The sequence below is a fragment of the Mauremys reevesii genome, linkage group 11 (assembly GCF_016161935.1).
Source record: "Mauremys reevesii isolate NIE-2019 linkage group 11, ASM1616193v1, whole genome shotgun sequence".
Classification (NCBI taxonomy): domain Eukaryota; kingdom Metazoa; phylum Chordata; order Testudines; family Geoemydidae; genus Mauremys; species Mauremys reevesii.
Window position 1 is genome coordinate 28,507,297 of NC_052633.1, and position 27,472 is coordinate 28,534,768.

Consider the following 27,472-nt stretch of genomic DNA (forward strand, 5'->3'; position numbering starts at 1 on the left):
TTTTTTTTGCAATTACTACTTATTACTTAGTGGCAACTCTTTCTAGTTAATATTTCACTGGAAGAGAATTTTGTTTCTGACTGGAGATGCACTACTAAATATTTATACAAGATAACCATTCTACACAGTATTTCTGAAGAACAGAAGGATATATGAAAAATGGAATCTAGTAGTGTGAATATGTATAAATAGAATACAGGGTAAGCAAGAGAAACATTCTGTTTAAAAACAGATCATAGGATACTTTCAACATCCTGCTGTATGAGGGTAACAATCATTCAAATCTGGCATAAATGAAGTTAGTTTGGTGTTTTGAGCTTACTTTCCAGTAATATTCAATTCCCTACATACTATGATCATCAAATGATTATACTGTCAAATTACCCAAATTCCTGACATATTTCAGGCAGGAGGAGAGAATGCATCCTCTGGAGCCACTCTCATAATAATTTGCTCTCTGCTGGCCTAGAAACTGAATTACCTCACATCTCAAAAATCCAGATCAGGGTTGAGATAATGGGCATGCAGGGCTATGAAGATTACATCATGCATAGTTATGTGAAAGTGTGATGTTCTGGTAAAAGCCTAGAGAGAAAGAAGCTTCTTTTGAATGTATATATCTAAATACAAACCCTGAAAGTTGTTGAAGTGCTTATTAAAGGATCAAGCTACAGGTTTTAAAATGTTATTGGGCAGAACTACTAAAACTTTGTAATCTACAGAAATTCCCATAGAAAGAAAACTGAAATCTTAGTTTTCTAAAAGACTCTTACTTAATGAATTATTTAAATTCTATTTACTGTAGACAGCATAATGGACAAGGGATTATTGTGGAAAACGCCTTGAAAGTTTTAGACAAATTAAGTGGAAAAAAAATAAGAAAAAGGCTGCAGATACAAAAGATGAATAAAAAGGTGTTATTCAAAAAACCTTGGTGAAACTCCAAATTTTAGTTGGACACTTTCAGTTTATATGCCATACTGGTCACCACAACATCAGATGTGTTATTGATCACAGAAGTAAGATGGGATTCTCCTTGGAACAGATGACCTGACAGAGCTCTACTAAAGTATGATGTAGATTCATAAAGCTGATTAGGCCAATTTGCTGACACTACTGAAAGATTAAAAACAGGAGAATAATCTTAACCAAGTTTTTCATTGTCAAGCTTTAAAGAACACATTCTCTAGAAACTCCATAGATAATTCTGTAGAAATGAATTTGAAAAAAAAAAATCCCAATAGAATCCCTACAAGATGTTGGCAGAAATTTCTGTCTGAGATATTTGCTTCGTGTTTTTTTTTTTTTTTTAAAGATTTACAATCTGTTTCAGATGGAACTGCCAACAGCATACATGGCTTGGAGATAAGTGAGTCGGGAACATACCTATGTGGTTAAACATTGCTGTTAGAAGATAAGGACACAAACAAAACCCCAGGATCGAAACACCCCCATAACTGGATAAAGCTGGCAGAGCTCCAGAATGTTAACAAGTCTGGACTCTCGCAGACCATAATGGGAAGCAGATTCCCAAGTGAAGGAATTTTGATGGAGAAATGCCCTGTTGACAGCTTCCTCTCTTCTTTATCAAATTAGTTTCAGAGTAACCACCTCCAATGACTGCAAACGGCACAGTATGCAACAAGAAAAGAAGTGGCCTGTCAGGTAACTCAGACCCAAATCACTTAGGACTATAATGTGAAAAAAATAACAAATCACAACCAGTTGATCAGAGATGGGGTGCTATGCACTTCCAATGAAAGTGACACAACACACAGACTGCCACATTGTGCACTAACTTTTGCTTTCAAAAGTCTCAAAGTGTTGCCCCAAATAGAGTGCTTTACAGTGATCTAATTTCAAGGTGACAAAAGGCATGGATAATCCTAGCAAGGTTTCATTTAAAACAAAGGAAGACTAGAGTCTAACAAAACCCATAGTTGACAACTTGATTTACAAATAATGGCTGCCTATCTTTAGAAATTAATAGCCATAGTGAAACTCTAGCCAGTTTTTCCAGTAGCTTCTCTCAATCTGCTAAAATTATTTCAGAGATTTTCTGGATTGAGTTTCTGCCCACAGCCCCTCATCTAAATCCTAGTTTCTAGCCAATGGTGGGTCATCTATTCCATTGTATTAGAAGGATCAGTTGTATTGAAGATCAACTCCTAATTTTGGGATAAAACGTTCAAAAAAAGAGAGAGAGAGAGAAAAAAAATTAGGAGCTTAAGTCCCATTCTCAAAAGTGACTTAGGCACATAGGGACTGACATTTCATTTACTTTCAATGAGAAGTAGTTGTCTAAGAGTCAGATTTCAAAAAGACATTGAAGCGCCTAACTCCCACTGAAATCCAGCCCCAAGTCTCTTCTGAAAATGGAACTTGGGTAAAATTTTCCAAAGTACCTCAAGTCTGCATACTGTATCACATGTACCCTTACTAGCCCTCTTTGCACCTTATGTACACATTGAAGAAAAGAGGAAACAGAACAGAATCCTTTGATTCACCTCTAGATTGCTCTTGTACAGTGTATGAACACTAAACTAAATCCATCCTCTGGCTCTTTCTATATAAAAAGTAGTGAAGCTACTTCAAGGCATGGCCATCCACTTCTGCAGTCTAGACTGCTTCATAGTAAACTGTATAAGAAGCAGTTAACCAATCTAACAATCGGCGTAATCCTCTTCCACAGCCAAGAGAAGACCATCATTGTCACAAGGGCACTTTTAGTCCCACCCCAGCTTTCAAAGCAGACTGATCAGGATCAAGAAATCTGCAGAACACAAATATTGCCATAGATGACTGGCCAACAACTTCTCAATAGTCTCCTCCCACATAGGGCTTCCATAAGGAATCTAGAATTAAAGAGGTTACCCACATTAACGTTTTGTTGAGAATACCTGACATCCTACACCAAAGCACAGTGGCACAAACAATGGAACTGTTATTTGACTACTAGCCTTTATCAGTCAAGAGGTACACAGGTCTGCTGAATAGATAGTGGGCTAGTGCATCTTCAGCACTTCCAAAATGTCATTGAGCATCACTGGCTCAAACTGAAGCAGAGAAGCTCAGCTATAAATCCATGTGGAATAGCCCATAGCTCTATCCAAAACTGAATGATTTAATCTGAAAAGTAATAGCAAATCTTTCACAGCAAGAAACACTTAACAGTTTCCAGTTGGAGGCAGCTTTGATTAGCCGCATTGTGTATGTCTTTGTAGATACTATGTTTGAGTAGGCAAAGAAAATGGTATCTTGAACAGTCATGAGTTCAACAGAATCAGTGGCACTGCTCAAGTGAGAGAAGAGGTTACAGGATTTGGCCTTGTCCTTTAATTTATAGGGCCATAACTTTTCCTCTATTAACCTCAACCACCACAGAGTATGGCCCACAATTTTGAAGGTAAATTCTTGAAAGTTCTCTGGATCCTTTATAAAACCAGAACTCTGGACAAATTAAAAAATCTATACTTCTTACCCCTCAAGTTCAGGTCTCCACACCTGCTGGCTAGTTCCCCTGATTTAGAGGATATCAGCCAACATGCCAAAGGCAGGTGAGTTCTGGAGAGACAGGATTTGAGACCCCTAAAAATCTTTACTAACACTAACATTCCTATTGATTGTGAGCACATACTACTCAGGTGAAGTTTTGCCAGATCAGGCCCACAGTAATGAAAAAAAAAGGATGGAAATTTGATTTTGTATTCTGGACTTAATATTTGAAAACGCAAAGAAAAATTAGCTGGAAGATAAAGGATTTCATCACTTTGTGTCTTGTAGATATAAGGATCTTGCATCTTGAGTAAAGACATACTATAAAAGGAATTTGGCATACTCTTTACTGTCTGTGCCTTGTTAAACTCTTCTGACACTTATACTTTAATTGTACATGTGAACAGAAAAGGTCAGGTGAACCCTTATGCAAAACCTATGCCAAAATTTCTTTTAGATAAATCTGTGAATAGCAATTTATTCATACAATTAATTTTGTTGTATGTTATCTGAATTGTCAAATTCCCATTATATAAGATATGCACCATTTGTTTTTAATCTGTTTACTGCAGAGCATATAATAGATATATACCTTAACGAAATTTGAGCTGGTTTTCAGATAACTCAAGTCCCATAACCATAGTACAGACAGTACTTTAAGTAGAACCCCAGTGTCCCTCACTCTGTCTCAACTCTTTGGTTTGGCTCCAGTATCCCTCACTACACTTCACTCCCAACCTTCTCTGGCCCTCTGGCTTTAGCTCTCCAGCTTCAAGAGCCAGCTGGCATCTCCTTCTGCTGTTCTCAGCCTTCATCCCCCTCCAGGCATGGCTTGAAGGCTCAGGAAGGTCAGCAAGCCAGCCTCTCCCTTGGCTCCTAGCTTTCAGCCCTTTTCAGCTTCCCAGTGCTGGCTGTGGCTATCGAAAGTCAGCCCCTCCACTGGCTTCCTGATAATGTCTCCCTCTTTCCAGAGAGGAACTGTAGAGAGCAAAAAGCTTTCCTCTCAGAGACTTCCTCCAATCTCCTAACTCCCAGGTCTCTCTCACACAGGGTCCCCACCCCCTCAACCTCTCCCTGATCATTTATAGCTCCAAGCGCTGCCCTGCACTCTTGATTGGCCAAGTGAGAGCACATGTTCCGGTATAGGGGATCTGGACCTGCTTAATTTAGAGAAGCCACCTGTGACATTCACTTTCTTTGGTCTTGAAATATTTACTCTACCTATTACCCCATTTCAGGCAAAGGTGCACACACAGAGAATTGCTTAGAAATAGAGATTGAGGTATCGGCACTTTAATGTAACATACTTAGTATGGAAATACTTTGCTTTGTAGTTTGACATAGAGTTTCTGTAAACATCCTTGCAGCATTCAGTACTCATATGGTGATTTAAGTCTGGAATAAGTAAGGATTTAAATCCTATTGAAGCCATTGAGTGAAATCCTGGCCCCATTGAAGTTTTGCCAGTGATTTCAACAAGGCACAGATTTCATTCAATAGGTTTTTAATCATGTGTTTAAATGCTTTGTTGAATCAGGACCTTAGTCTCATGTAAATACACTAGCCTAGAGTATAAACAATATTTGAAATGAAGAGATGTACTCCCCAACACTGGTATAGTTCATTCCCCTCAATGGATACTGCTAAACAATCATTACCAGTGCTTTGTCTCTTACATTTAGTGTACTCCTAACACAGAGACTATCCAAAATCCTCCAGTCAAAATATCCTTTCCATTAAAGAAAATTATACTCATTACGTTCAGTTAAAGAGCAATTCACCACAAGACCCGGTATGACCTGAGTCAATTGCAGTTTGCTATAGACATGCCAACAGAATCCATTTCTCTTTCTTTGCTACTAATCAATGAACTGTGATCAAAGTTAAATGCTGACTTTAAAGGACACTGCAACTTCAAAATCCCAGTTCTGGCTGAGATTTTTTTTTAAACTAGCATTGTTACAGATTATGCCAAACATGGTTATAGATTAAAGCAAAACTATTTATCTTTCAGTTTGTTTATTTATGGGATTTGGCCACACCTTAGTCACACTGTTTTGTTGATGCTCAGTTGCACTTCTGGTCTCATGCATTGGTATAAGGATGCTTCCCTGATGCACAGATATGGGAGGAGAAATTCAGTGGATGCTCTTTCCCAGGATCAATAAGAGAGTGCTGCTCTTTCTGAGCCTGAGACCAAGAATATAGCTAGGCAGGAAATGGTTTCCAACCTGGGAAAATTTGAGAAAAGCAAAAAATATTCCCATTCAGTTTTGGGACAAAACATTGAAATCTCAAAAACAAAACAAAACAAAACAAAAACAAAACTATCTGTCCCCAAAATGTTAGTTAAGGTGAGTGAAAATACTCTTTTGATATCATTTCAATATTTACTTTTTCAGTTTTTAAACTATAATTCGTTTATTTTTCAAACAAAATGTAATTTCAACCAAAAACTGAAATTTTCACTTAGAAAATGTAGAAGTGGGATATTTAGACAATTTCAAAACTTTTTCCAAAATATATTCAAAGCAAGAAATTCATTGAAATGGGCCCTTTCCTGCAAACAGTTTGGGTTTCAATAAATTGGTATTTTCCAACCCCCAAAAATCATGCAGTTAAAAGATTTCCAACTAGCTGTAGCCATAAGGGTGTCTTTCTTTCCCCACAGAATCAGTAGAAGCCCCTATTTTGTGTTTGGGATGCCATAATTCCTGGTGGAAGAGAGCAGAGGGAAAAGTCATGGGGTACCTGCATACGATGACACGTATCCTCTTTAAATCTATGGGGATTTTCCAGCATCGGCTTTAACAGCAGCATCTACTTGTTCTCGCTCTGTATATTAAATGTTATCTGTCTACCCAGGGAGTGGAGGGCACTAACTAGCGAGAAGCACACATGGAAGTATAGCATCTAAAATAGAAGAATTTCCATAGAGGACAGCGACTCTCCATGACAAAGATGTCCTGAGATCTAGGAGATTGTTTTCAAGACCTCAAAAGATCTTTGAAGTTAAGAGCATTGTGCCCGTTGCCTGTTCTGCAGGGGAGGCAAGCAATCCAAACCTCATTGAGGATACACCTCTGATGGTTGTAATTCATAATTCTGAGAGGTGCTTAGCCCTTTCATGGATGTCTCTATGAAAAAAGAGCTCATTTGGCCTTGAGTATACAGCATGAAGAGACTCCTGCTAAGGTACTTTACACCTATAATGAATCAGTCAGGTAAGCAGTTTAACCCAAACACCCACAAAAACTCTAGACTGGAGAGAGACAGATCTGCTCTCCCTCCCAGCAAGCTCCCAACTGAGCTGGGCTCTTCCCTGTTAGCCTCACTTCCAAACCTTGCCTCAATTGCAGGTGTAGTGGGGTGGGACCGACTCTAACCCACAGGAGCTCATTAACATTTTTTCCTGTCCACTGTGGGGTCTGTATACCCCACCACAGACTTGTATGCCAAAACTGGTAAAATCAATTCTATTTTGTCTAATTCTTTAAAGCAAGGTGGATTTATACCCAATGACATTTAATATTTTCTGTGCAATGGTCTTATCCATTTATTTTTTTCATTACATCAAGGGTTGAACACTGCTAAATATAATAGCATCTTATTCTGGCTTTCTGGCTCAAAGCCCTATCCATCCTCATACCACGCAAAAGAAGACAGAGCCTCTTTTCTTTACTTAACAGTAAGAATTTGGAAAAATATTAAAAATGTAACAGTTATAAAGAAAAAAAGTCACCCATGACTGCTCCCAGTGTATTCTTATAAACAAAAGGAGGGTTTGTTAATTAGCAACACTCAGAATTTAAATGCAAAGTTCACCATTTTGTGTTGGGCTTCATGCCGTAGCCTCAGACACTCTCATTACTGATTATCATGGTTTTATGCTCAGCAGTAGGAGGCAGCTACAAAAATTCCATTACTCTGAGGTACACATTCCCTTGTCATTTATAGTACTATAACTTCTCCACTAATACAGGGTTCTATTTTCAACTTTTACACACATGCATGCTTTTTCCCAGTATTCCTCTGGATCTTGTACACAGTTTCATGGTGCAATAGTGCAAAACATTTTTCTCCTTGAATATCATTCAGTACCACTGAAGATCAGAATTGCAATATGCCACCTAATCCTGGCTACAGTAGGTGCAGCAAGATTGTGTTGATTGGAATTACAAGTGTGATTGTGACAGTTACATTTTTCTGCAAAGGCAGGCCAAGGGAAAAATCATACCTGCAAGATATGTGAATATTTTTTAAAGTATCTCTTAATTTACCATGCAGCTCTCTCTCTTTTTGTAATTCAAGAGAAGAGAGAATTTGTGATCAGAGACCCTCAAAGGAGTGGAGGCCCTTTGAGTCCGCAATTGAGCTGGAAATGCCACAAAGACAGATTTCTAGCACTAAGTGCTTCTAGTTTTGATTTTAAAAGTGCTGTGAAAAGTCTAGCCACCCGAAAATTTAGGCATTTCTGCTTCAGAAAATGCACAGGGACTCTAGAGTGAAATGTGCTCCGGGGGGAAAATGATCCACCATTTTTAATCTTAGTGAAAGCTTTGATTCAGATTAGATTTTAATTCAAGGCAAAAAAATCAATGTCAGTTCTTATTTCGCTTGAACTAGATCACCCACTACTACTGTGAGAATGTCTTGAAAAGTCTAATTCCTGCATGCGGCAGCAGCAATAGCCTTGGTTGAGTGACTGAAAATAAATTAATTTGATCATCTCCACTTCATATGGAGAAATTAAAGAGGAGGGAACTCTTGGTTGCCAAGAAATTAGTTTTTCCAGACATCAGACTCTCCTCATACTTACTGGTCCCACCCACAGGACCACATTTCCTTGCCTATCATAAGTTCATCTGCAGCAGGCAAAACTCATGTTTACAGTCTCCTTGGTAGAAATCCAGGCATCAATGTAATCCAGGCATTTCAGCACAATTAAAATTAATTCCATCCATCATTATTTTGACTTTTTTGTAATTCCCTCTATTATAAATGTATTTTCCCATGGACATCAAGGACAAAAGATAAATAGATATTAAGGAGTGAAGCTGTGGACTAGGTTCTCAAGGGAATACAGACTCCAAAGAGAGAGGAGAACAAGGAAAATGCTATTTCTTTCTATTATTTACATACCCTGATTTTTGCTCTTGGAGTGGAAATTTGTTTTATTGTGATCAACTTTGATCACATGCATAAAAGTAATTACCAGATACATTTGCATTGGTGACTACTGTAGTAGGTATGTGAAGGCTGATTTCACTGAGAGAACTGGAGGAAAATCTGGATCAGTGTTACAATAATTAAACCCCTCCCCCCCAAAAAAAACTATTTAGGATGAGCTGTACCATGTGTTCTAGCTAACTGCCTAATCTTGTCTTCTCAAGCAGAAGTTACCTGTAAAATGGTGAGATAGCACGTGTATAGACACAGTAGGGTTTTCCTTCTTGATTGTATTTATCATGCAGAGAAGATAAAGCCTTCCGTAACGGAACAATATGTTATAGCAGGACCTTTCTCATCACTAAAAGACAACGGCTTTCAAAACTTTTCAGAACAAAAACACAGAGACTGATTAAGTTGTTTTCCCACAAAATTTACCCACACTGTTGACCGCAACATTGAAAATGCAGCTATGATCATTTAAATCAGCTGAGAATTTGGCCCAATAAGCAAAAGATCAACAGCAAGTAAATTGCTTCCACAGTTTGAATAAATGTTCTAATTCCCCAAAGCATTTCTCTTCCCTACTCCTTTCTTCCCTCTCCTTACTTTTAAAAGAGTTCACTAGTAAAAATAAGTGAGTCCAATTCTGATTTCCCTTATACTAGTATCCGTCAATTGACATTACTATGGGTACTCCAGATTTCTACTGGTCTGTGAGAAGATTGAGGCCAAATGCATACAGAATTTATTTATGTTACTACTTTTATGGTTATCACTAGCATTGTTTGAAAACAAGATTGAAACATTGTTTGGAAATTGTCACAAGGTGGCCTCATGTCAGCCCTTCTCTAGGTACAAGCTCAGTCCAAATTAAAGCTTTTCCTGTCTAAGGGCTTGCCTTCACTGCACAGATAACTTCAATTCTGGTGTGAATGTTGCCCCTAACTAGAGTTCCAGCTCGACACAAAAACCTTTAACTCCACTGTGGTGGTACTTTTAATTCAAGCTCGCTGGCCAGTCAGGAGGTATAGCTTCAGCCAGAGTTGGCACAACCTGTCAGTTGCTAATCCAATCACTTGGAGCTGCTAATACTAACACTTGAGCTGCACAGCAACACTTGTTTGCCGTGTGGCTGCTCTTGCTTGAGCACTGGCTAACTCCAGGGTAGATCATTTGAGTTAACTCTGCAGTGAGAGCATAGCCTACGGTACAAAGGCAGTTCAAAAGAAAGCACTCCCTTTGGAGGGTGAAAAGCTCATTCAAAATACAGTCCCAAAGTAAACAGAAATCATCTTATTTCATGTTTCCTGACCCACAGCCCTCTTTTCCTGGGATCAAGGCCATAATCAGCATCTTCTCCACCAGCCCCACCCCCACTTCCTTTTCCTCTCTCTCTAGCAGCTGGCTCTGATTGCCTGATTGTTTCCAGCTGCCTTGACCTCCCACCTTTTTAACTCTTTCCTCCCTGATGCTCCCACAATCCAGCACAAAAAGGAAGGTGTTTTCTCATCTATACTTCTTCAGTGACTCCAAAACCCAGCCCCAGGGTCCTTCCAATATCTAGATAACTACTATATCACCCAACAAAATGCAGGACAAATTTTAAAGAGCAATCTAACTGGACATTGTGAAGTGGTTATACTATTCCATCTCTTCCACAGTTATCAGAGACCACTAGGATGTATTGCAGCAGACAGTTTAATAAACATAGGAATTTCCTGGTCAGGGAGGTTTCTAGTCGCTGCTAGATGCATCACTCATTGTGTTTGTCCTCAAACCAGAGGTGCCGGAATGGGGAAGCCAGAGAGCCATGGCACCATCACTTTTAAAAATGGGAGCAGCTATGCCCTCCTACTTTTTGCCTGCCATAAGGGGAAGAGGCAATGTGGGGGCAGGGCCTTGGGGGAATGGGCCACCTGAGGGCAAGGGCTCGAGGAAATGGGGAGCAGGGCCATGGTTCAGGTGCTGGTGGCCCCCACTTTTAGGGAGCTTCTGCCACTCCTTCCTCACACTATATCAGGTCAGAAGTGAGTTAATCCCTCTCTCTAAAGAAGGAACGAGAAAAAGAAAAGAGACACCCCCACTCAGCATTGTGAGTGAACCAGGAAAATGGAAAATCAGGGAGGAGACCTGTTAAAACTGCAGCAGGAAGGAGGCAGAGTCCTGTCTCAGTGCAGCTATGGCGCCAATAGTGCTAGAGAAGTCTGATTTTGGCAACTCAGGCAGCTGGCCTTGCTGGATCTATAGATTAGAATGATCTCAAATGGCTTCTAGTTCAGCAGGGACAACCACAAGCATACCAGGTAAATGCCCTGATATTTGCCATGGATGCTGCTGCTATCCTGTGTGCCCATGCCCTGACTGAGGAGAAAAGAAAGAACACACCAGAGTGAAAGTGGGTTTTGAGGCCCATTTCATAGGCAAACAATTTTATACAGACTGGATGGACAAATTTAATAGAAAGTGCCAGGAACATAGGGAAACAGCAAAGATGTATTTCTGAAGTTTGGGGTCTTGCTGAACATTGCCAATATAAAGCATTAAAAGGAGAACTATTAATATACAGGAGAACTGTTGGCATAAGAGACCCCAATTTTTCAGCACAGCTTCAGTTAAGACCCCATTCTCACACTAGCAAACGTCAGAGTGCAAGAAACCGCAAAGAAACTGCAATGTGACTAACATGCTAGCAGCATAGAAGAGACTGCATCGGACAGCACGGTAAAAAAAAAAAAAAAAAGACAAATGTGAAAGGAGTGGTCAGACCAAATTTACAACCTCAGAACAATGCACAACTAGCCAATGGGAGACCAAACAACCTTACTAGGAAGGTGTGAGACAGAGGTTCCTTGGTAAATGATCCCCTCTTCTTTGCAAATCAGACCTGACAAATTCACAACATGAAACACTTTTCTTACAGGATATTTATCCATAAAGAGTAGCTTGTAAGGTATCTACAGAAAGCTTGCAAGTTACCAAGATTCACCATCATTGTGAGATATATGTACGGATAATGATTAAGGAATACAGTAACTACATTGAAAGTATGCTTTATGGACTTGAAGTAAAAATTAGTCACAGTGGATAGTATGATAGTATGTCTCAGTGATGGTCCATTCAGGCAGGGTAGAATTGTCACCCCTCACTGCTTAGCAGGTGATGTAATGCTCAATTGTTTAGCCTTGCTCAATACCAAGACTTTCATCAGGGGCAACTGCAAACAATCAAAATATTTCAAAGATAAAAAAGTGACCATTGTGACTAGACAGGGATTCACCCTATCTCTGAACAGAAACTAAAGACTGTTTCAGTATAACACAGAAGGGGAAGAGGTCCTCTTAATCCTTTCACTGAGGAGACATCTTGGGGAGCGGGGATGTTCTCATTAAAAATTCGATCCTGGTTCTTCTGAAGCCAGCCAGCACTGCAAGAGACCGAAATTTAGGGGAAAACCTACTATATTAAGATAGTTACCCAGATTCAAGTTTTATGACTTTTGTATTGTATTGTAACCACTTGTTTCATTCATTCTTCTCTTGTTTCCAGTTAACTCTGCAATCTTTCTTAAATAAACCTTTTGTTTTATTATAAGTACTCAGAAGTGCTGTGTGTTTTATAGGAACCATGATTTAAGGTAAAACCTGTAAAGTGGAGTACACTGCATCTTTAGGACAGAGGATCTGTCCTATCTGTGAGTAGCCAGTGTTAGAGTTAGGAATGTCACGCTGTCTAAAGTGGCTCACAACTGTGAATGCCTTCCTTAGGGCAGACAAACTGGTGGTGTATTCTATAATTAGATTTCACCAAAGTAGTAACAAATGTAAACTCCTGGACCACTATAACAGTCTTACCATGGAGTCATGGACAGTCTGCTTAGATTCTGCAGTCTATCTTGCCACCTAGACAAATTGGACCACATTTAGTTTGCTTCCAGTCCCAAGAGATCAGTCACTTACCCCAAATCAATTAATACCCTAAATTCTACACCAAAGACAGACAATGCCTGTAGCCAATCCCTTAATAAACTATCTAAAGGTGTATTAACTAGGAAAAAAATAAGAGGGTTATTTACAGGTTAAAGCAAGCAAACATATACACGTAAATAAGTTACCATCTAAATCCTCAGAGTGACAGAGTTGTAGAGATCTGTCAATTCAAAGGGTATTTCAGGGTAGATGCAGGAGGCAGCCCGTGGGGATCTCAGGCTTCACTTTACAGTCTCTGTTCCTTCAGAGTTCAAATAGCCAAACAGGGTGATTTCATAGCCCTCAGTATCCTGAGAACTGTCAGAGACACAAACTTGGAAAAGCTCTGGAATATATGGCAAGACACACAAAGCCACAACTGGTAAGAATGTCAAGCAAAAGGCAGAATATAGAAGACCCACAAAATGGGACATTTTGCTATAGCATGTCGGTTCACCAAGAGTAGTGGAAACAATCCAAGAGGGAGTGTTATAGGATAACAATGCATCCATACTTCTAGGGACTATATCCTCAATAGGACAGACAACACACTGGTACACAAGCATGAGTCTAAATGATTGAAAGCTTAAATATAAAATTGATACTGTGGCAGCAGTCACTACAATTCCGAAAACAGATTATAATCAATCCCAGCATAGAAATCCGTAAAGCTCAAATAAGATTCTACGTGAGGATAAGTAACAATATGTTTGTGGCCAGTTCCTTGGGAAAGTGGAGAAAGGACAAAGTTCTTCAACAAATAATAATATACAATACAATAACTGATAAGTCTCCTCCAGTGTTGCCAGTGATACAAGGACTACACCTAGTGGAGAAACTGGAATAAATTAATGGCCAAAAGCAAACTAACAAGATGTACAACTTCACAGGGTCAGGGGAAAGCTACAGGGGAATACAAAATAAAACAGGTGCCATCAGTGACTCTCAGCCCCATGCCGTATCCCTATATACTTACTACGCATAGACAAGAGAGGAATTAAATAGAATAGAAGATATCAGGGTTATTTCTCAGATAGAAGATCCCATTGACTGATATTTAGGGATCATTGTAGTATGGAAGCCAAATAGCAAAATCCAGACTTGTGTGGACATTACACAACTTAAAGCATGTGCAGAGAAAAACATGTTTCCCACAGGTGACAAGACATTAGCTCAGTTATCGGAAGCCAAGGTCTTCTCAAAGTTAGATATTACAGCAGGCTTCTGGCAAATCCCATATTAAAGAATTGATACCATTAACTACATTCACCACCCCGCTTGGAAGATTGAAATAATATCTTCCATTTGGCATATGTTCAGCGTCAGAACATTTCCAAAGAGAATCTCTCAGATTGCGTTAAGTTTGCCTGGCATCTTTTTCTATGCAGATTATGTGTTGTTATACAGCAGAGACAAAAATGAACATAATGCGCGACTACACATAGTGCTTCCAAAAAGCCAGCCTCACCCTGAATAAGAAATGTGAATTTGGAATGGAGCAGTTAACACTTATAAGACACAATTAGCAAACATGGAATTCAGTCAGATTCAGACAAACTGAAGGCATTACTTGCCTTACCTGAACTCCAAGATATTTCTGCTGTAAAAAGATTTTTGGGCATAATAAATCATTTTAGGAAATTCTGAACAAATTTATAGCTCATCTGACATAACCCTTAATGGGTACAATATCTGGATCTGAGGGAGCACTGTGATGATCCTTGCTTGGGGTGGTTGATAGGGGAGCGTCTCTTAGTAGTCAGGTTGTAGGCCTGTGCCATGCACGGGGGTTGTTGGTAGAGGACCCTGGGCCCACCCATTCCACCAGGCTCCAACCCAGGGTCCTTTGAGGGCTATCAGTAATCTGATAGCTAGGGTGCCCTCCCTCGGCCACTTGCTATATTCCCCTCCGATTGTCCTAAGGATGTTGTCTGGGCTAAGTTAGCATGAGGGTTGTCTGCTCACTAAAAGGCACCTTCTGGTGACTGCATGTAGTGAGGTTGCTCTCTTTCTTGGGTGGCAACTGCCTCCTCCTGCGGTATGGCCCACCTTCCTGGGCCACATCAGCCTGAGGGCTTTCTCCTGCTGGGGTAGTCCAAATGCAATAACGTGAATTACCAAGTCTGGAGTTCATATGAGAGGGAAAGGGGAATGTTTCCCTTTCAGGCTGTCTCTGCATCAGTTCCTCTCTTCCCTCAGGGAGGGACATTTGACCAATTGTTCAGGGAGAGATTCTGCCTTCCCTCAGCTCTTCTCTCTGGGAGTTGCAGATCTGCCAAATGAGCTGCTTCCCTGCCTTTTAAGTCCTCCTCCAATTGGTGCATTTGCTACAGGTGTAGCAGGGCAGGGCTGGCTGGGGCCAAAGTATTTCCGTCACCCAATGTGGCGTTTGTACACCTCATGACAAGCACACAATAAAACACATTTAATAAAAGAACCATCTTTTTTGGACAACTAGCCAACAGCAGTAGTAGGCAGTGCTCACACAAAAGCTACCAGAAGGAGATCAGAAACCCGTTGCATTCATATCAAGAAGCCTCACAGAAACTGAGCAGCAGTATGCTCAAGTGCAAAAGGAAGCTCTAAGAGTCACTTGAATTTTAACACAGAACAGACAAGCCCTTAGTAGCATTATTGGGTTCAAAATAACTGGATGACAGTCCACCTAGGATTCAAAGATTTCAACTCTGGTTGATGCAATTTTCTTTCAGTGTCGAATGCATGCCAGGGAAAGCCCTCACCGCAGCAGATACTCTGTGTAGGCCCCTCCTAAACAGCCAACGATGGAAGAAGAAAAGGCTTTAGAAAAAGATGTCAAAGTCTACATTGACCTTGTTCTGGCAGTAATTCCCACATCTGCCAGCTGAATTCAGCAAATTAGACATGAACAACTAAAAAACGAGACTCAGTTCTGCCAAAGAGGGTGGGGTCAAATCAGTCAGCTTCCAAAAGACTTAATACCATACTGTTTGCTATACACTTGTAGCCATGTTGATCCCAGAATATTAGAAAGACAAGATAGGTGAGGCAATATCTCTTATTGGACCAAGCTTGTCTCCCTCACCTACAGAAGCTGGTCCAATAAAAGATATTACCTCACCCATCTGGTCTCTCTAATGCTATTTGGCAAGACCAAAATGACCTTTACATGGCTGATGGCCTGCTTCTGGGAGAACAGTGCATTCTCATCCCTACAATAGTGCAGAAAGAGATGATCTCTACAGTCCATGAGGGACACCAATGTATACACAAAGGCAGGGCATGAGCACAAGAATCTGTATGGTGGCCTGGTCTGAGTAAGCAAATTCAGACTTCAGTAGAAAGTTGCAAGATATGTAACAAGGAAAAAAAAATCAATCTATCATCAGAACAATTACTCTCTACAAAGCTACCTGACAGACCCAGCAGCAGGTAACAGATTTGTTTTTTTTCTGGAAAGGACATACATGCATTACTGTAGTCAATTACTTCTCCAGATAGAGTGACTCAGCTATGCTTACACAGATCTCACCAGCACGTCATCCAGAAAATAAAATCAATATTTACAACACATGGAGTTACTAAGGTCTCATATCTAACAATTGGCCTCACTTTACCTCTGACACATTCCTAGCATTTGCACAGGATTTTGTTTTTGAACATTGTACTAGTAGTCCCCTTTTCCCTCAGAGCAACAAGGAACAGTGAGCACAATGCAGATTCTGAAAAGACTTCTGCAAAAATCAGTGGACCTATATAAAACATTTCTGGTGTATAAATCAACATCATTTGTATCTGGACTGTCTCCAGCAGAACTTCTGATGAGAAGATGACTAAGGACGCCCATACCCATGCATTGATACTGCTTAAATCTAAGTGGCCTAATCAGCAGGAATTGCAAAATAGAAATCCGGCAGCCACAAAACTTCAGTGTTCAAAAGCACTACCTGAACTGAAGCCAGGGAACAAAATGTGGACCAAAAGCTCCCAGACATTTGGAACGGTTTGAAACTCAGCAGAAACATCCAAACCCCCTAGAGGAGACTCCAAAAGGACTTTTCTAGAGAAGTTGGATTCATCTGTAATATTTCCCAACATAACAAAGGAGGATTTGGGACCTGCAGGTACTGTATCAGGAAGTGAGCCCCCTCCACAAGGAACTCCATATGGAAACTCAACAGAAGTGAGAACATGGTCTGGAAGACTGATGAGACCCCCCTCAAAGACCTGATCTTTAGAATACTGCTCAGAACTACCTAAATGCAATTGATAAGCAGACATCATAGTTTACAAAGTTTTAAGGAATTTGAAGTGTATTTTGAATTGTTGTATGCATATAAAACAAATTATAAAGCAATCCAATGTTTTTATTAAAAAGAAAAGGAGAAATGAAGTGGTTATAGAAGTACTGGTGCTCCACAGATGCCATAGAAGACCAGGACGCGTTGCAGTGGGGGAGATTAATAAACATAGGAACTCCTTGGTCAGAGAGTTCTCTAATTGTCTCTTAAGGCATGGTTCTTTGTGTTTTCCTCACACTACAGACATGACCAATGTTCAAAATCCTACGGGTCAGATTCTTTGGACTGGCTGAAGAGTGTTTTGCATATATCTGGAGTGAGAAGTCAAAGCTCTCCTAAATCACCTATGCATTGTCTCAATCCTGGGGCCATTGAGTTTCCAAAATAACCCCTCCCCCAAGATTGTTATTGCAATTGGAGATTAGAGATATGCAAGGGCACCTCAGCCATGCCCCCCTTTCCCCTGACTACACTCCCCACACCAGCAGTTAGAAGGAAGAGAGGAGTAGAAGCCATAGGGAGACTCCCGATCTTGCTGGATTAATGGTTTGACCTACCAGAATAACACAAAGCAGTCAAAGAATCAGGACTAATACAAAACCAAGCCCACCTTAACTAGAGTCAAGACCAGGATCTCCAGGATACATATCATCATAAGGATGGGTAACATAGGACAATTGGTTTTCTAGCTGGTTTGGATATGTCAGGGGGTCATTTACTCAGTGATTACAGATTTATTATCTGATATTCTTAGCCTACATACTGTTAGCAAGCTCTTGGTTGATCAAACTTTCACTGGACCAGGTCTGAAGTATTTAATCTTACAGCTGCACTACTTGCTACAGTGGTAATTGTGGTGTCTGCTGAAAAGTGGTGTCCAGTATTGTAGGGTTTTCCTTGAAACTGAAGAAATCTGCAGTAAATAAATTATTCCCTGTAGTAGAAATTCTCAGCAAAAACATTTTTCAGCCGTCACCACAGAATATAAATAAGACAGATTGGAAAAAAAGAAGAGAGTCAACTGACTGTTGAGTAAATAAGCTTGAAATCATTCCACACATTGTTTATGTTCAGCTGTATTGTTTTAATATTTAGGTAACTCCTTTCTAACTAAACTTGAGTAAAAAGGCTATTTCAAGAGCCTGAACTTTCTTGAGTTGATGGCCCTGAATCCTTGAGTTGATGGCCTGAACTTTCTTGAGTTGATGGCCCTGAACCATACAGGATCAATGTAAAATTCAGCTCTAGATTATGATTTGAAAGAAAAGTTTAGGGCATAAGGTCCAGATCCTCCAATCTATTTAGGCTCCTAACTTATACTGATTTCATGATCTGGGCCTTAAAAAGAGATAGATGGAAGTCTGACTCTCAGTACTGCTAAATACAGGTTACTTTTATGTTCAAAGGAGCAAGAAACTGGGGAAGATTAACAAGCAAACAAAACAACTCCTAATGAAAACACTAGGCTATCTTCATTTGGAGAGAAGAACAGGAAATTAACATACAGAAACTCTGGCACCAATATTCTGCTCCCTGAAAAAAATCACACACTAAGAATGCTACACCTCCAAATGTCCCCAAATCCCTCAGAATCTGAATCAGTCAAATATACAACCACCTACATTCAAATCAGGAACGTGCATTAGAGCCAAGTTTTTAGTAGGGTTGAACAGTTCATCTCCCATTGATTTCACCTAAGGTTGTGGGTGCTCAGAACCTTTCAAAATAAGGCCCTGAATATCTAACGGCCTCTATTCCAACTGGCCATGGGATGGAGGGGCACGAGCTGTTAAAATGTTGGCAAACAAAGTGTCTGAGGGTTTGGTTTTTCTAGGTGGAACAGATACAAGAAGGCTCACAATAACTTGTCTTTCATAAATTAAAGCCAATGCAAGGTTTGGTAGAACTTTATCCCTGGATATGAAGAAGCCGTTGAGGTTACAAACTGTTCATAAAGGTCTCACAGCATACAAAAACTCAGACCAGACCTAAGTTATTTCAAGATCTATCTCCTACTCAATTCTAGCTAAAAGATTAAATTGACGAGATGTCTTTGTGACTATTTAAAGTTATCCTTAACAGGAAATCCAGGTGGCACAGGCGTAGATGAATCTTAGACCTGGTCCATTCACAGGCTGTGGATGCTGGCTCCCTTGGAACACAGGAAGTTAGCAACTGTCCAGCTACAAGGGCAGGCCGTTTTCCTTCTCTGTCAGCTCTCTTTGGTGCTGATTGTTAAGAGAAGCTCTTTTTAAATGGAGGGTGCTGTCTCAGCTAAACTTCTGCATCTAGATTCATGGTGACTGCTCTTGTGCTGTGCCCACCACAAGATGGCTCCAATAATCTACCCTCAAATTGCCTCCTGATTCGAGGAAACAATTGTTTCAACACTTTCCCCCCCCCCCCCATTTGAATCCCAATGTGGTCAAGAAGCATAACAAGGAATTTAGGAATTAGTATGTTTGATTGTTTGAAAGCTGAAGTTCTCCTGAAAATAAAATGCTTGTCATTATTTGAAGACTTTTCTTCAAGCACCTGCTGCTTGGTCACAGCCTGAGTAAAGTTTCAAACAGTAACAGGAACATCTCCAGATGGGAACAACATAAAGAGTTCTCGCCTTACCATATGGAACGCATTATATGATTGTGTTCGCAACACTTTTGAACAATCGGTCAGTTATTTAGCTTCTGCCGCAAACCCCATACGTTACATTGGTTCCACAAGCCATTGAAAAGTATGGCATATTATCTAGCTAATTGAATTGGTTAAAGAGACCGGCTGCTGCTGGCTCTCTATTTTTTGAATAATACACATGAAAGGATAGATTTTTCATGAAAAATTAGTGCTGAGTATTGCAATGAAATAGGCAAGTTTGAAATATGTTTTTAAAATCTCAACTGTAATTTCACAACATAAAATAACATTTTAATGATTAAGACATTTATATAGCTACATTCACAATCATTACACTTGGAGATTTCATAAACATGAAGAGTGAAATTGCATAGTCATGCTGGGAATTAGTTGATAATCTATCACAAAACCACAGTGACAACTACTATGCAGATGCAGTCCACAAGTAAGGATAAAGAGATCTCAGTTAACAGGCTAGATTGCAAGAAAATGAGGAAAGCCAATGGTCAATCCGGTACGTTTAATTATGTTTGACCTATATAATGTGGAAGACACCTACTTTGAGCTACTGAAAAAAAAGTGGATGGTTACTACATTCCCACCCACATTAACTGGTGTACAGTCTATGCACTCCTACTTCCCCATCCAGATGAGCCCCCCCTGACAACTGGGGGGAGTGGAAAACAAAAACAGAAACCTCCAAGTTGCATTGAAACCCTGAGCATGAAGCAAGTTTGGCCTGTCCATCCCTCTGTTATGACAGAGGGGTGGCTGTGCCAAACCTAACTGGCATGGGGCCCCAGGAGTGCCAAATGAGTGGTCCTGGGCAGTTTGGGATTGGGAGGAGCTGCCCTCGCCTGGGATGGGAACGAGTGCTGAGCCAGGTGTGCATCACTGAATGGCCAGGAAGAAGCTGGGGACCATGGATGAGGGACTGGGGATGAGTCCTTGGTGCACTATAAGGCGAATGGGGAATGTTGAGGGGCTGCAGGGTGAATAGGGAAAACTGGGGGGTAGTGGGGTTGGAAGCGAGTCGGGGATGTTGGAGGTTGTGGCTGGTGGGGTTGAGATGTTGGGGGCTGCTGTAAGCAGGATGTAGGTCAGGGCTTCTGGGATGTGTGGGGGATGTCAGGATAAGTGGGGGCTGGTAGAGAGTTGTCAGGGTATATGAGGTGTGGGGTGTGTTTGTGGGGGAGAGAGCGACAGTCTAGGGTGTATGAGGGTGGCAGATGTATGGGCTGAGGGCCCTATGCTGTTTAGTTTATGAAAAGTAGGACCCCCCCCCCCGCAATTTCCATAGTGTAAAGGGCCCCAAAATGCTTTAATCCAGGCTTGACCAGATTTTAAATAAAAGGTAGAATAATTGAAGGTGCTCTGTTAACTTAAAAGGGATGAATATATAGTAACTTTTCTTCACAGCAGACTAAATAGATCCTATCCAGACCTAGTAACACTGGAAATCTGCATCGGGGCAAACCCTGGAGATGAAGTAATAGTATACATTGGCCACAGTACCTCTTTCCTGGCTTGTTTTAAGTCATGTTTTTGTCACAGATGTTACTAATGATACTTGAATTATTGTACTTCAAGTATCATTGGAAAACACTTCATGCAAGAAATGTTATACTCTTATTTTCCTTGCCAGGCATGAATTGTTACCATATTGTCTTGCCATCACTCTTGTGAATTTTACTCCTGCCTGTGTGGAACTGTAGCTTGATGGTATTGACATTCTATGTTCCAGTTTTATTAGTCTAGTTTGATGTCACAATTATTCTTCATTGCTAGTACTTTTCAGAGGCATAGAGTTCTCATGCCTAACATGAAGGCTTAGACTACGTCATTGTAGAAGCTTAGGCAAATCACCTGAGTTTACCTTTTGTTGTTGTTGTTGTTTCTGTTTGTGAGCCTTTACTTCAATTGAAAAGATAATCTGAATTCTACTTTATAGGTATAGGGCTAGTTTGACAAAGGTATTTAGGTACCGTATCAGTCTGGCCCTTATTTCCACCTCTTGGAAATCCATAGTTTGAGTGCAAATCCAGCCATTTCTAAGATACTTCAGTTATAATGCACATAAAGTGGGAAATGCCATAACAATTATTTGAAACATTTTCCCCTCTAAAGTTATTATTGCATTTCCAAGGCCACAGTTCAGTAGAGCACTTAAACACATGCCTAAATTTGTTTAAGTATTATGCTGAATAGGGATGGGATGTTCAATCAGGGCAAAAAATCCTTAATACTCAAGACTTGACCTCACTACTTCAACTGGCCTCTGCAGAATTAGAGCCACAAAAATAGTGAAAAGCCACCTTTGCTCTCCCCTCTCCTTTGCCTTCAGGACCTGCATAATAGATTCCACAACTGACCAGATATTCCTCTGACCAAGTCTCAGCAATTGTATCTAACTCCCAGAAATTCTTCCTGAACTAGGTTGACTTCTGATTAATCATATGTCTAAGAATCTTTCTAAAAAAATAAATGATTGGAACTTCTTTTAGTGGCTAACTTGGCGGTTTTATAGCACTACATCTTTTGAAGAAGTTACAGCAAAGGGAGAAATGTAAGAGGAGTGGTGGGAATGGATTGTGTGCTTGTGGGTTCCAGGAATCCAGAAGGCATTTCTTTATCAATTACACTGAAGCCAGAATATAAAGCTAAGGCAATTTACTCCAAGAAGCAATGGTTAAGAATATCATTAAGAATATCAGAATCCCCTCTTTCACTCATTCATTTAAAAAAAAAAGTACTTCAAATCAGGGATGGGCAGGCATCAAAAGGTTCTTACTTTTCCAAGCTATGACTTTCATCACAAACACTTCCTTTTACTTCTTTGTCAGGCTCTCAGTCTTGCCCTAGGAAGATTTAGTATAATAAATAGAGGGTGGATGTAATGGACAAAGAAAGAAGACCCCTGGGTTCAACTGGTAGCTCTGCCATTAACTCACTCTGTGATATTAAAAAGTTACTTAATTTCACTAAAGAGACTAAGTGCATGAGGTATCTTTTATTGGACCAGCTTCTGTTGGTGAATGAGACAAGCTTTTGAGCTTCACGGAGCTCTTCTTCAGGTCTGTGAAATGTTCTCAGAGTTACATCTGAATACAAGATGGAACAGATTATTTTGCTTAAGTAGTTAAGATGTATTCTAAGGGACCATTCAAGGTGAAGTGGTCCATTAACATTCATTTCTCTGTTGTTCAGTTTATCCACCTGTGAAATTAAGGCGCAAAGTATTCAGAGAAATCTGGGTCAAAAGCTGGCCTTAATATACATGCAAAATATTACTCCCGATAAAAACCCACCTGACTAATTGAAACCCACTTACCTACAAACTTCTGCCTCCCACCACACCAGGCTCTGACTGCCTGTGAATTGAATGCCAGCAGTCCCCTGCTTTCTCTGGAGCTTGATATGTCCTTTGCTTTATCAGGTATCATCCTGTGCAAGAACTGAAAATGAAGACTTGAAGGCCAAGCAGAGCAACAGCTGGAACCCACCATTTTTAAGTGTAAGAGGATCCAGAGGCCTGAGGGTGGGGTTTACAGAGGGACAGAAGGAGGCATCACCTGAGTGACATGTGAAAAATGATGTTGGTGGCTGGTAGTGAGAAGAATACAGAATGCCATTGAGGAGTAGCCTGCATTTTTCAGGGAAGGAGATGAGGGCTTGATTAAATTTAGAGATGGGTCCTTCTGTTGAACTAGCCCCAAAATTCAGACCAATCTCAGGTTTGGTTCAGTCACAAAAAGCCCCAAGTTTAAGCAAGTTCTTGTTTAAAAAAAAACCAAAAAGCTGTTTCATATCTGTTTCTGCTATAAACATCAGCATCCCCCTCATCTCTCAAAGCATAAAAAACTGACTTCAAAACAGTAAAGTCAAGACTATCAATTTTTTCTAACTATCTAGCCGACGCTGTGAATCATCAGGAATTTCCATAGTAATGGGATGAATAAGCATACTGGGTAAAGGTTAGTAGTTCACTGTGTCTGCTTCCTAGAGAATCAGAATCTTATTTCAGAAACCATAGTCTTCCACATTTAGTAACACACAGTTCACTGTTATGAGGACATCTGTCCTGCTGATGATAAAGTAATAATGTTTGGGCAATTTAGGGAATTTGTGTTAAGAACTCTGTTTATCTGTGTCAGACTGCAACTCCGTTTTGAATGTGGAGCAGGTTGCATTTTTATATCCGTGTTGGACTGAGATTCCAAGGGGTGGTGACACAGGGCTAACAATGGAGAGTTGTTAACCTGAACAGCTCCCATTCAAATGGAGCACCCTTGGACAAAGAGATGGCTGACACACAAGACAAACCAATATTTCAAATCTGAATTGAAGGTGGGTGACAACCAAGCAATGATCACCTGGTAGAGGACCTGGTCACCTGTGCAGGCTGATCAGGGAGTCACCTGACAAAAGGAACTGGAGGGTATAAAAGAAATGGTCTCTCCCTGGCTATTTTAGAGATTGACTGACTGACTGGCTGACTTCCTCATTCCACCCAAAGCTGCATGACAGGACAACAAAATGGCAAAAGAAATTTAATGTTGATAAATGCAAAGTAATGCACATTGGAAAACATAATCCCAACTGTACATATAAAATGATGGGGTCTAAATTAGCTGTTACAAAGAAAGATCTTGGAGTCATCGTGGATAGTTCTCCGAAAACATCCATCAATGTGCAGTGACAGACAAAATAGCGAAAAATGTTGGGAAATCATTAGGAAAGGGATAGATAAGACAGACAATATTATATTGCCTCTATATAAATCCATGCTACACCCACATCTTGAATACTGCATGCAGATGTGGTCAACCCATCCCATAAAAGATATATTGGAATTGGAAAAGGTATAGAGAAGGACAACAAAAATGATTAGGGGTATGGAACAGTTTCCATACGAGGAGAGATTAATAAGACTGGGACTTTTCAGCTTGGAAAATAGATGATTAAGAAGTCTATAAAATCATGACTTTTGTGGAGAAAGTAAATAAGGAAGTGTTATTTATTCCTCCTTGTAACACAAGAACTAGGGGTCACCAAATGAAGTTAATAGGCAGCAGGTTTAAAACAAACAAAAGGAAATATTTCTTCACACAATGCACAGTCAACCTGTGGAACTCCTTGCCAGAGGATATTGTGATGGTCAGGACTATAACAGGGTTCAAAAAAGAACTAGGTAAGTTCATGGAGGATAGATCAATCAATGGCTATTAGCCAGGATGGGCAGGGATGATGTCGCTAGCCTCTGTTTTCCAGAAGCTGAGAATGGGCAACAGGGGATGGATGATGATTATTTGTTCTGTTTATTCCCTCTGAAGCACCTAGCATTGGCCACTGTCGGAAGACAGAATACTGGGCTTGATGGACCTTTGGGCTGACCCAGTATGGCCGTTCTTATGTATGTACATCATTCTGGAGGTGAAACCGTGTGCACAGGGCCAGCTCTAGGTTTTTTGCTGCCCCAAGCAAAAAAATTTTTGGCTGCCCTCCACCCCAGCCTTGGGCTCCCCCCACACTCCCCTGCTGCCCCAGCCCTGGGCTCCCCACCCACCCACCCACACCCCCTGCCGCCCCAGCGCTGGGCTCCCTTGTTTCCCTCCCACCAGTGCCCTCCTCCCATCCGCTCTCCCCTGCTGCCCCAGCCCTGGGCTCTCCCCCGCAACCTGCACCCTCCTGCTGTCCCAGCCCTGGGTCATTGGTAACTCGCTCCCAGGGCGGGTCATTCAGCAGGAATTTTGGATGTGCACAGAACACAGACAGGATTGATTCCCATACGGTTACAGAACTGCAGTAAAGTGGACAATTTTCAGCTTGTGTGATTGGAGGATATCTGGATGCATATTATAAGACTGTCCTACATAAATGAGGAAAAGTTGAGGTGCCTTTATTATTCTTTTGTTCTACTCTTTGTTTCTATGGGGAATTTGCCAATGCAATATCACTGTCTTCCTTTTAAACAAAAAAAGGGCAATAGCTGTTGAAAATAGCAATTACAGTGCTAAAAACCACTGGGAAGCCTTCCTTGCTTCTTCATTTCTTATCCTACTTTTTCTACAGCAAGTTACAGTAGATCAGATATGGGAGAAATGAAGTAGCGGCTGCCCAAATTGAGTTGAGCACTCCTGAATGTTGAGGGTGTTCAAATCTGGAAGGCAGGTGCTAGATTCCCTTTCTGAATATTAGCTAAATCTGGAAAGGAAAAGTCAATTTCTTCTTCCATGGCTCAGAAGTGGAAATCCTCCTATGTGCCTGGTACTGTATTTAAAGCTGCCGAAGTCCCCTAGCAGAGCCTCCCCTCTCTTACTTTTCATTTTAAATTCTAGTGGGATCCATGTACCTCCCTTGCTAGGCTTCGGATAGAGAGAGGCACTGTCCATTTAGTCCACCCAATTCCATCTTTGTGGGCTGCAAGGTGAGATCACACCAATATCCCTAATCCAGTCTGGGGATGTCTTCTGAAGGGTATATCTGGGCCAAAGCCTTTTACTCCTTGGGCACACTTGTTCCCCATTCATAGTGCCACCCCTTTCGACTCGCAGCACGGCTCAGCTTCCTCACTTCCTACCCCTCCCTCTCCTGTTGATAGCAGCCAAGGGATTGCTGGGAAATATAGTTCTTTCCCTGCTCCAGGGCTGGATCTATAGGCAGGGAGCTAGGCAAGGAACTACAGCTCTCAGGGTCCCATGGGTTCTCAGCTCCCATGCTGGATCCCCCGCTGCTCCATGGCTCCGCTTCTGCAGAGTTGTGAGAGGGGAGTATGTGAGTTAAAAAAAAAAAAACGATGGCCAAAATGCCGCCCCCTGGAAATGTGCCGCCCCAAGCACCTGCTTGTTTTGCTGGTGCTTAGAGCCAGCCCTACGTGTGCAGGAGGGAGGGAGGATCCTGGGATCCTTAAAGGGCTGGCCTAAGATCAAATAATACTCAAGGGTGGTGAGGAAGCTGAGGAAGGGAAATGCATATAGGCGAATATTGTCTAAATCTGTACAATTCTTATGCTAACTAAATTAAAGAGTAATTGTTTTTAGGAACCCTTACAAAGTCTGTGTGCCTGTTGGTGAAGAGTTAAACTGCAAATCCAGAGGAACCACAACATGGAATTTTGGGAAAGGATGTTCTTAAACTATGCGGGAGTCACTGTTACTGGGCCTAGGGCAGCTTTGCACCACATGGTCCCATTTATGTGAAGGGGTAACAGAGCCAAAGCCTGTACCCAGGAAGTCTGCTAGAGAGGCCAAGGAAAGAGCCAGTGCTGCAGCCTATTCCACACATAGGAATCTTAAAGACACACAGGTCTAGCATATTGGGACCGAAACATAGCCTGGTGGGTGTCCATCAGAGACAGCTTTATCATGACTGTATGTGACAAGCGCAGTTTTCAATCACAGCTGAGAATTCTACATTCTGAGCCTATGAGTTAACACAGCTTTTTAACTAAGCTGTCTTGTAAGAATGATAGCATCTGTAGGATGAAAATGAAAAACAGCTGCACCACAGAGCTTTGCAAAATAAAAGCTTGTTTATAAATTTTATGAATCTGCACAGGGTGGTCCAGACATATTTCACAAATTACCCCAAACTCCTGAAAAGTCAAGTGCACTCGGCAACTTCATTTGCTTTCACAGTGTTTTAAAACTAAAATATGGAGTATGGTACATGAGTTTTTATTAGAGGCATAGATACAGCATGTGATGAAAGCCCTTAGAGTTATTGAAGTAGTCACAGGAGTTCCCTAGCTGCCAAGATGTTCTGTGCAATTCTGTGCATCATTTCGTGTCAGCTCATCAGTGGAAGCTGTGTTTCTATTGGAAACAATGACAAGTTGAGGTGTTAACTTCCATTACAAGTCATCTCAGCATGATATTGAAGTTAGCATGGCTCTGCTCTTCATAACATACCTGTTTTCCACTGAAA

The 27,472-nt window shown here is 40.9% G+C and overlaps 1 long non-coding RNA gene across 4 annotated transcripts in view; it reads right to left on the reverse strand.

Moving 5' to 3' along the window:
* Positions 1-27,472, reverse strand: part of LOC120374841 — a 178,578-nt gene that overhangs the window by 89,741 nt on the left and 61,365 nt on the right. For 2 of the 4 annotated variants that reach the window (XR_005586280.1, XR_005586279.1), the window contains one exon: positions 27,107-27,360. The exons of the other annotated variants lie outside the window; for them this stretch is intronic. This is a non-coding gene — a long non-coding RNA (uncharacterized LOC120374841). Of the gene's footprint in view, positions 1-27,106; positions 27,361-27,472 lie in introns of those variants that run through there. 4 annotated transcript variants of the gene reach the window in all.